Source organism: Pinus tabuliformis, chromosome 6 (genome assembly GCF_031772625.1).
Source record: "Pinus tabuliformis cultivar Carrire ecotype Pingquan chromosome 6, CPIR1, whole genome shotgun sequence".
In the NCBI taxonomy this organism is placed as follows: domain Eukaryota; kingdom Viridiplantae; phylum Streptophyta; class Pinopsida; order Pinales; family Pinaceae; genus Pinus; species Pinus tabuliformis.
This window is the reverse complement of record NC_142292.1, coordinates 1,883,493,785-1,883,503,212: the sequence shown is the minus strand read 5'-3', so window position 1 is coordinate 1,883,503,212 and position 9,428 is coordinate 1,883,493,785.

Sequence of the window (9,428 nt, the reverse complement as noted above, 5' to 3'; positions counted from 1 at the left end):
AGAACACTATTTTTACACCTGCATCATCCAGCTTTCTTACAAAAATTAGATTTCTGGCCAATGCAAGAATATGTAGAACACCCGGAAGTGTTCTAACGCTTCCACCTTGCAACTTTAACTTTACTTTTCCATGACCAATGATTCTAGCCTTCCTATCATGCCCCAAGAAGACATCACCACCATCATATTTCTCATACTCACAGAACCACTCTCTATGGGGAGTGAACTGAAAGGATGCACCTGAGTCAATCAACCATGCCCCATGATCTACATGTGTACTTGAAGAAGCCAAGTACACATCCCCACCTTCATCTGAGGTGGTTTTCACCTCTGCAGAAGGAGCCTCATCAAATCCCTTTCCTTTGTCAAGAACTTTAGATTTACAGTCCCTTTTAAAGTGGCCTTCCTTTCCGCATTTCCAACACACCACCTTCATAGGTTTTCCTGGAGATTTATATCTCCCTCTAGATTTAGATCTCCCACTCGATAACTTATTTTTGTTTCTGTTCTTGGACCGTCCTCGTATAGACAAGGCATCACCATTCTGCCTCTCCATATTTTTCCATCTCATCTCCTCCGTCAGCAAAGATGAGACTATTTCATCAAACTGCAACGCAGTTGCATTGCTACCTATTGCAATAACCGGACTATCCCACGAATCTGGTAGAGAACAAAACAAATTGATGCACTTATCTTCATCTGAAATTTTAATATCAATAGATGCTAACTGACTTACCACAGTATTAAATGCGTTTAGATGCTCTGTCACCAAGTCTCCATCCTTCATCCTCAGGTTATATAGCTTTTTCCGCAGGAACAGTTTATTCACCGGAGACTTAGATTGGTACAAAGTCCCTAACTTGCCCCACAAAGCCTTCACCGTAGCTTCCCTTGATACATTCAACAATATTGAATCTGAGACACACAATCGTATTGTGCTCTTTGCCTTCCAAACCAACTTCTTCCATTCTTCATCGGACACTCATATTAGTTTAGTACTCGGATCTACCACGATCCACTGATCTTTATCCACCAATAGATCCTCCATCTTGAGTTTCCACAACTCAAAACTTTGACCATTAAATTTCTCGATCTCTATCTTTCCACTGCTCGTCATCTTCTTTCACCACCAGAATCGATCTCGCAGATCTCCCACTGCATAGGGTCTACCACAGGCTCGAGCGAAACCCCTCAACAACAAAGGCATCCCCTTGAAGCCAAAATTGCTCTGATACCAAATGTAGGTTTTAACCCCGTACAATAATTACTTGCATACGAATTCTGAAAACATAGAAAATAAACAATGCGAGAGCATAACACATAAAACACATATACATAGAGATTTTCTCCTGGATCCCAAAACCGGGACTACCAGCTTGATTTTTCATTATATTCCTTTCAATGTTATAATACATATTTATACATGCCGAAGCATCCAATACCATGGACCGAAAACCATCACGTCCAAAAAACATGTGCAAAAATAATGCACAAAACCATATGTGGGTCCACCCAACCTAACATAGGGTACAAAACCAAAATTTTCTGGGGCACTACCCCGGACCCCATAAAGTGGGGTTATGGGTGCCCTTCAAACCCCCTGTTAACTACGTGGAAATAATATAACACAACCCAACAATAATATTAAGCTATCCATGGGAGAATATGTATTGACTAGCCCAATGCTTTCCATTCCAATGGGAGGTGCTGATGTTGTACTAGGAGTCTAATGGCTACAATCCTTGGGGACAATAGCTTTTAATTTTCAAGAAATTTTCATGAAATTTTCTATGGAAGGAAAGGAAGTTGAATAAAGGGGTATTGCAGGGAAACTGGGAAAGATAATCAGCTCTAACGGTATGACAAAGCTTCTAAACAAGGAACAAAGAGGTGTAATTGCACAATTATGTTTACTAGATGTTTCCAAATCGAAATCATCTATTTCTCCAGATCTCCAAAAAGTCTTGGACAATCATTCCAAGGTATTTGAGACTCCCAAAGGTCTCCCACCTATTCGTGATCATGATCATGCTATTCATCTGATTCCAGGAAGTGTTCCTCCAAACATCAGGCCGTACAGATATCCCTATGCCCAAAAGAGTGAAATTGAACGTATGCTTGCAAAAATGCTAGAGGCTGGTATAATTCAACCTATTCAAAGTTCTTTCTTTGCTCTAGTAGTATTGGTGCACAAGAAGGATGGATCATGGCGCATGTGTCCAGATTATAGGGAGCTCAACAAGATTACTATTAAAGATAAGTTTCCCATTCCTGTCATTGATGAATTACTGGATGAATTGCATGGATCAATTTACTTCACCAAGTTGGATCTTCATTTAGGATATCATCAAATCAGAATGAAGACTGAAGACATTCCAAAAACAACATTTAGAACTCATGAGGATCATTATGAACTTTTGGTCATGCCTTTTGGCCTTACCAATGAACCTTCTACATTTCAAGGTTTGATGAATTCCATTTTCAAACCCTTCATTAGAAAATTTGTGTTAGTATTTTTTGATGATATACTAATCTACACCAAGTCTTGGAAGGATCATGTTGAACATGTTGACAGGGTGCTACAACTATTGGAGGAGAAACAATTATATGCAAAAATATCCAAATGTTTCTTTGGAGTACAAGAGGTGGAATATTTGGGTCTTATTGCATCTCATGAAGGAGTTAAGGTAGACCCTAGCAAAATTAAAGCCATTAAGGAATGGAAAATCCCCACATCCATAAAGAATTTGTGAGGATTTCTCGGGTTGACAAGATATTATCGCAAGTTTGTTAAGAATTATGCAAGAATAGCAGCACCTCTAACAACATTATTGAAGAAAGATGCATTTTCATGGACTCCAGAAGCAACAAAGGCCTTCGAACATCTTAAAGAGGCAATGTGCCAAGCACCGGTCTCAGCTACACCAGACTTCACAAAAACCTTTATTGTGGAATGTGATGCTTCAGGAAATGGAATTGGTGCTATTTTAATGCAAGATGAAAGACCCATTTCTTTTGAAAGTCATCCAATCAAGGGAAAGTTTTTACACAAAGCTATTTATGAGAAGGAAATGTGGGCAATACTACATGCACTTAAGAAATGGCGACCCTACCTAATGGGACGACACTTCAAGGTAAAAATGGATCATGATAGCCTTAAATACTTTTTAGAACAAAGATTATCCTTTGGAGAGCAACAAAAGTGGGTCACAAATATGTTGGGTTATGACTTTGAAATCATATACAAAAAAGGGAAGCAGAATGTGGTGGTAGATGCACTCTCAAGAAAGGATGAGGGGGTGGAAGCATTGTTGTGCGCCATTTCTATTATCCAACCAGATTGGATAAACAAAGCAAGGGAGGAATGGAAGAATGATGAAGAAGTGTGGGCACTTATTCGAAAGTTACAATAATATTCTAGTACATCTGATACATTTAGCTGGCAAAATTATTCGTTATGGTACAAAGATCGCTTATACCTCTGTAAGAATTCCCAACTCAAACAAAAAATTCTTATGGAATTGCACACTTCTCCCTTAGGAGGGCACTCAAGATTTTTAAAAACTTACCAGAAGGTTAAGATGAATTTTTTTTTAGATGGCCTTAAATTAGATATTCAAGAGTTTGTGGCAGAATGCTTGGTTTGCCAACAAAATAAAGTTGAAACAATTAAGACCCTGGGTCTATTACAACCTTTATCCATTCCAAGCCAATGTTGCGAGGAGGTTTCAATGGATTTTATCACAGGTTTAGCCAAGTCTGAGGGAAAGAGTGTCATCATCGTGGTAGTTGATAGACTTACCAAGTATGCACACTTTTGTGCATTATCACATCCATTTAAAGCCAGTACAGTTTCTACTGCATTTATGGAAACAATTCAAAAGCTACATGGAAACCCAAAGATTATTGTAAGTGACAGAGATCCCATTTTCACTGGAAATTTTTGGGTAGGATAATTTTTTTGTCTCAGTACTCAATTAGCTCATAGCTCATCTTATCATCCTCAATCTGATGGGCAAACTGAGATAGTAAACAAATGTTGGGAACGATATCTTCGTTGCTTTGTATTTGATAAACAGATATAATGGGTCAAATGGTTGCCTCTGGTTGAATGGTGGTATAACACTTCCTTCCATACAACAACAAAAATGACCCCGTTTATGGCACTTTAGGGATATTAGCCACCATCCGTCACATCATATTAAAGAGAAAATTCTAAGGTTCAAGCAGTGGAACATCACATCGAGCATCAACAACAAGTCCTCCAACTCTTAAAGGATAACCTCATATTGGCACAGAATAGAATGAAACAACAGGAAAATCAACATCGCAGTGAAAGAAGTTTTGTTGTAGGTGATTGGGTATTCCTACAGCTACAACCATATAAACAAATGTCCCTCAAGCAAGCTAAGAAGGATAGTAAATTATCACCAAAGTATTATGGTTCGTACAAGGTGTTGCAAAAGATTGGTACTATGGCATACAAATTGGAGCTCGGTGCAGCTTCTCGAGTGCACCCAGTTTTCCATGTTTCATGTTTAAACAAGGTTATAGGTGACAAGCTCCAAGTTCAAACAATATTGCCAGAACTTGATGAGGAAGGAAAAATTATACTGGAACCGGAAGCAGTCATAGAAAAAAGAACTTGACAGCTACGAAATCGATCAATTTCGGAGTATCTCATCAAGTGGAAGAACTTATCCGCTGAGGATTCCACATGGGAGGATGAGAATTTTATACAAAAGCATCCAAAACTACTCAAGCATTGAGGACAACACCTTTTTGAAGGAGAGGGGCATGTTAGGTCCCTATAATACTAGTGATTACCCCATTACTATTGTAGTTGTATCCCTTACTAATATTGTTGTGCCCCTATTGTCCGCATATTGTTATTATTGTGCCCCATAGAATCCCTCTATTGTTATTTTTGTGCCTTTATATTATTATTGTTAGGTCAGTTGGGTTATATTGTGACTCCTTAGACTCCTATATATAGAAAGGAGGTTTTGTCATTTGAATCATAAAAGAATCATTCATTTGTGTAATGTAAAGGAGGTTGCCCCCTTGAAGAGACTGAATTCTAAGGCATTGATCTATCTTTTCAATCTTTTTGTGAGATGGTTTCATAACACTCTGCCAGCCTATGGAGTGCATACTTGTAACTCCTGCAGCTCTTTCCAGAGAGCCCCCAATACCAACTGTTGTTGTTCTTCGAACTGTTGGAGGGGCTCTGCGGTGACATCCCTCATGGTTTCTTTAATATCATGCAAATCCCCCTTAGTGAGGATGATTGGGTCAAAGGACATCTTTGATGCCTTTGTTTTCCTTCGTGGCTTTGTCTTCTCTCATGGTCACTGACGCTTGAGTTGGGTGGATGTCTTTGTGGGTCCACGCCACCTTGTTCTATCTCTGTTTCTGCCTCAGTGTTGGGCGAAGGTGACTTCTATCCTTCGCGATCTTCAAATTTTTCTTTTTGTTGTTCCGCCAGTTTCGCGACATCGCGTGCTACCTGGGCCTTAGTATTATAGACAATTTTGGGCACTGCAACCCCAAGCATAAATGTCCATAAACCAAGGGCTCCTAAGTCCCTAAAGGTGTTGTTCCAACCCCTAGAAGAGCAAGGTCAACTAATTACAGCATCTCCCAGAAGTTCTCCATAAACTACTCAGAACTGGTAAAAAATGGACCATTTCACCTGCTCCATAGGCAAAGTGCATTGCATCCCACCTAAATACACACAGTAGGTGTGATGCATGTCAAAAATCCCTTCTATGGGGTGCGATGGGCGAGAAGGGACAAATGGCAGGCTCAATCCGCAAGGTGGAAAAGCATGGAATCTTCCAGAAACTTCTCTTGTGACACTTGCTTCTCTGAATTCGACCAGGGATGAGTAAGAGATCATCAATATCCAAGTGGAATCGAGAACTATCAGAGGGAGCACACTAATCAAATCTCAAAAGCTAACTCACCTCCCTTGCACACATCTATATATGGATCCCTCATCCCAGAGATCCAGAGGCTGGAATTTTGTATCTTGTAAGGAAGTGCTGTTGGTTTCTTGGTGCAATATCATAGTGTTGGGTGATCTAAGCTTTTCATGAGGTGAAGAAGGGCTTACTTGCTGAGAGGATGATGCTGGGTCAGAACAATCGGTTGTAATTCTCTTTGCTATTTCTTGATTATCAATAAAGCTATTCAAGTTTTCCTCCATATTCTTGTATGATTGATGATTTATGCATTTGTATGGTCAATGTACATCTGATCCTATATTGTTTATGATAATAGATCTATGTTCTTGGATAGTGTTATGCTGCTTTGATTCTACAGGTACTCTTTGAAGCTGGGTAGACAAGGAAGCGAGTGGCCAAGACATACCAGAAGAGAGAGGAACCGAGCAAGGAACCAAGCACAAGATAGAGGTTGGTCTCCTTATTCTTCTCTTATCTATTTCTCATAAAGGAAAAAGAAAGTAGTTTTTAGTGTGTTTGTTTCTAAGGTAGCTACCAGCCTTAGTGGGATTAGCAGCTCTGCATAGACACTATTCCCGATAACAAAATGGCGACTCCACTGGGGACTGAGTAGATTGTTTGTTCATCTACATTTGTTTACTTTATAAACTTACAGACAGAGCCTGAAGTCAAGCCAGCTAGCCTTCGAACTGCATTTGCTATGCAAGTGCAAAGTAGATCAACGCTGCTTCAGTCAATCTCCGGGTTTTTTTATGAATTAAATGATTGATTAACAAGCTTTCTAATTGCCCTTGTGGTGGCTCTAGTAACCTCCTTAGATCTACCCCTGTGATTGATTTACTGATTACCACTTGCTTGGCCTAAATCCCTGAACTGAACTGCAAACTATGACCCGGAATCCAATCAAAGTCTCGTCCCTGGTCCAGTGCACTGTCTGTTCTGTGAACTTCAAATGCAGCGCACTTCCCGAGTGTAGTAGGTGTGTTGCATTTCAGTTTCACTGTGTTACAGGTGCGCTGATCAGACAAGGCCTTCTTCCTAAATTTTGGTTTCTATGTTCACTCTTTTCAGCTCTATTCAGGAGTTTTGCTACCTATAGTCAGTACACCTCTGTTTGAAACCCCTTTCCTTGCTGTTATTCCGCCTCCATTGTGCAAAGAACTGTAAATGTTTTTATGTATTTTTGAGTCATTTTCAGTTCTCCTTTACAAAGAAGTAGCGTAATTGTACTGTCGTTTCTTGATTTGAAAGTGTCACAAGTGTCGTTTTCAGTCATAGAAGAGAATTTGATTGTTCTTGATAGTCGATTACACTGTTACTCTTGTATTTGATCTGAATTAGTAGTTTTTCCTAGTGTCAAAAGCAAGTTTTCAATTCCAAATCGCAAAGTGTTGTCATTGTCCTCATTTTGTTTTGAAAAGAAACTTGTTAGTAATTGTCACTTTGGAAAATAATTCAGATTTGCGCTTAGCTTTCTTTGTATCATTCACACATTAATAACGCTGAAAACAAATACATGCATGTGCATTTGCATTTAGACTGTTTGTTGGTTTGATTTAGGACAGTGCACGTAGTGTGTGCTCTATGCTCTTTGTTGAAAGAACGCCATCTCTCTTTCCTTAGTAGCTAGGATTTTCATTGCAGAAAGAAGATTAAACGATTGTTTATCATCTTAGATTGCATTTTAGGAATTGTACATCTACATCACGCGGTGAACCTGAAAGGCAAATTTCTTAAGCAAGATCAACTATAAAATAAATTTAATGAATCTAAAAATGCTTTGGAACCTAACGCACAACATCTAGAAGTCTAGGCTAGAGACATATTCCGACGTCGTAAAGCCTGGTAACTGTTGTTTTCACTGTTGGTTGGGTGATTCCTCCACTTTGGGATGATAAGTGCCAGTACAGATTTGTGCTCCAATGTACCGTCGAGTATATTTTGGGAGACCACAATAGGCTTTATCCTCTATCCATAGGAAGCCGTGTCTGTCACCCTATCGATCGCAATGCACTGAACACAGCATTCAGGAAGATTGACTGCCATACCGTAAAAAGTATTCTACAGTTTTGCGATTGGTTTGCTAATCCCTCTGTCTAGACTTCCAGAGCAGTCCCTTTCATTCCTTTTCAGACTCCTTAAAGGAAAAGGTCCATCTGAGCACTTGTCACTTCAGGCTCATTAAAAATCGAAGGCGACTAGAGTCATCTTTTGTTTTTTCTCGACTCTTAAAAATTGAAAAAACAAGTTGTGTCAAAGCGTCTAAAATTTATTTTAAATGGAATAATGATCACCTTTCCTACGTTGATCTTAAGTTGAGAAAAATGGAGTCCACCAACCAAGTAGTTCCCCTTGGAGGAAATCCTAGTCCCTTCTCCTCTTGGGGAGATGTTGGTGCACCCCATATGGCCACATTGTCTCTTCCAGGATTGACAATCGGCCTGCCCTTATGGCTCTTCTCGACTTCTATCATTCAGAACACCGTAATTCCTGAAAAATCAAGTCAGCAACTAAACGATATTAAAGTTACCCCCCAACCCTCTACTTCGTCCAATTCTTCCTCTCCTCCTTCCTCTTCACTTGATGAAGCTGGTAAAACCCAAAATCAAGTAACTGAGAAGAAGGAGAAGAAGAAGAAGGAGCCAAAGGCGAAAAGGGGCAACCAAGCATCGTCTAGCGAAAATCCACACACTGCACCGACCAGGCCTAAATCGCCATGTGTCATTTGCAAAGGAGAACACTACCATTGAGATTGTCCTTGCTTCCCTCCGATCCTAAGGGACTGGTCTCCTCGTTTGCGCAATCCGGTGTCATCAACCACTGACGATCATGTTGAGCATACACTGTCAACTAGTGAAAGTGAAGCCCCTGGACAAAAAGGAAAGTATAAATTTCCTTGTAAATTGTGTGAAGGTGATCATGCCATCCACTGTTGTCCCTTCTTAGACGAAGCTAAAAGAGTCTTGGACGACTGTCCGGTTTCACCGTTACGGCTTCCTCCTGGATATAAGAAACTCTTGTCGAGTCCGTCACTAGTTGAAAATCTGGCTGACACGCCCTTGTGGTCGGCCGAAGCGTCTATCATTGAAGATAAACCATCTGAATCCATACCAGACAAAAGTCAAAAGGTCGAGGCGGTAGTTGACCCGGTCGTGCCTTCAGAGGATCAATCTTCAGATGATACAGTCACCGAAGAGAACAAGAACGACACTGTTCAAATTCTCTTCGTAAACACAGACTCTGATGAACATGGGGGCAGTCTACCCATTCCTTTACCGCAGGAAGGAAGTTTGTCAAATTCATACCCGGGCGTCTATTTGGTCCCACCTCCAAGCAACCTGGTTGTCTCCTTTGACTGGAATCTACTAGGCAGACCCCGTTTACCGGCTAGTGTACCATTCCGAATCATCGCTCAAGTATATAGAATGGTTATGGCCGGTACCATCATAGATGAAGAGG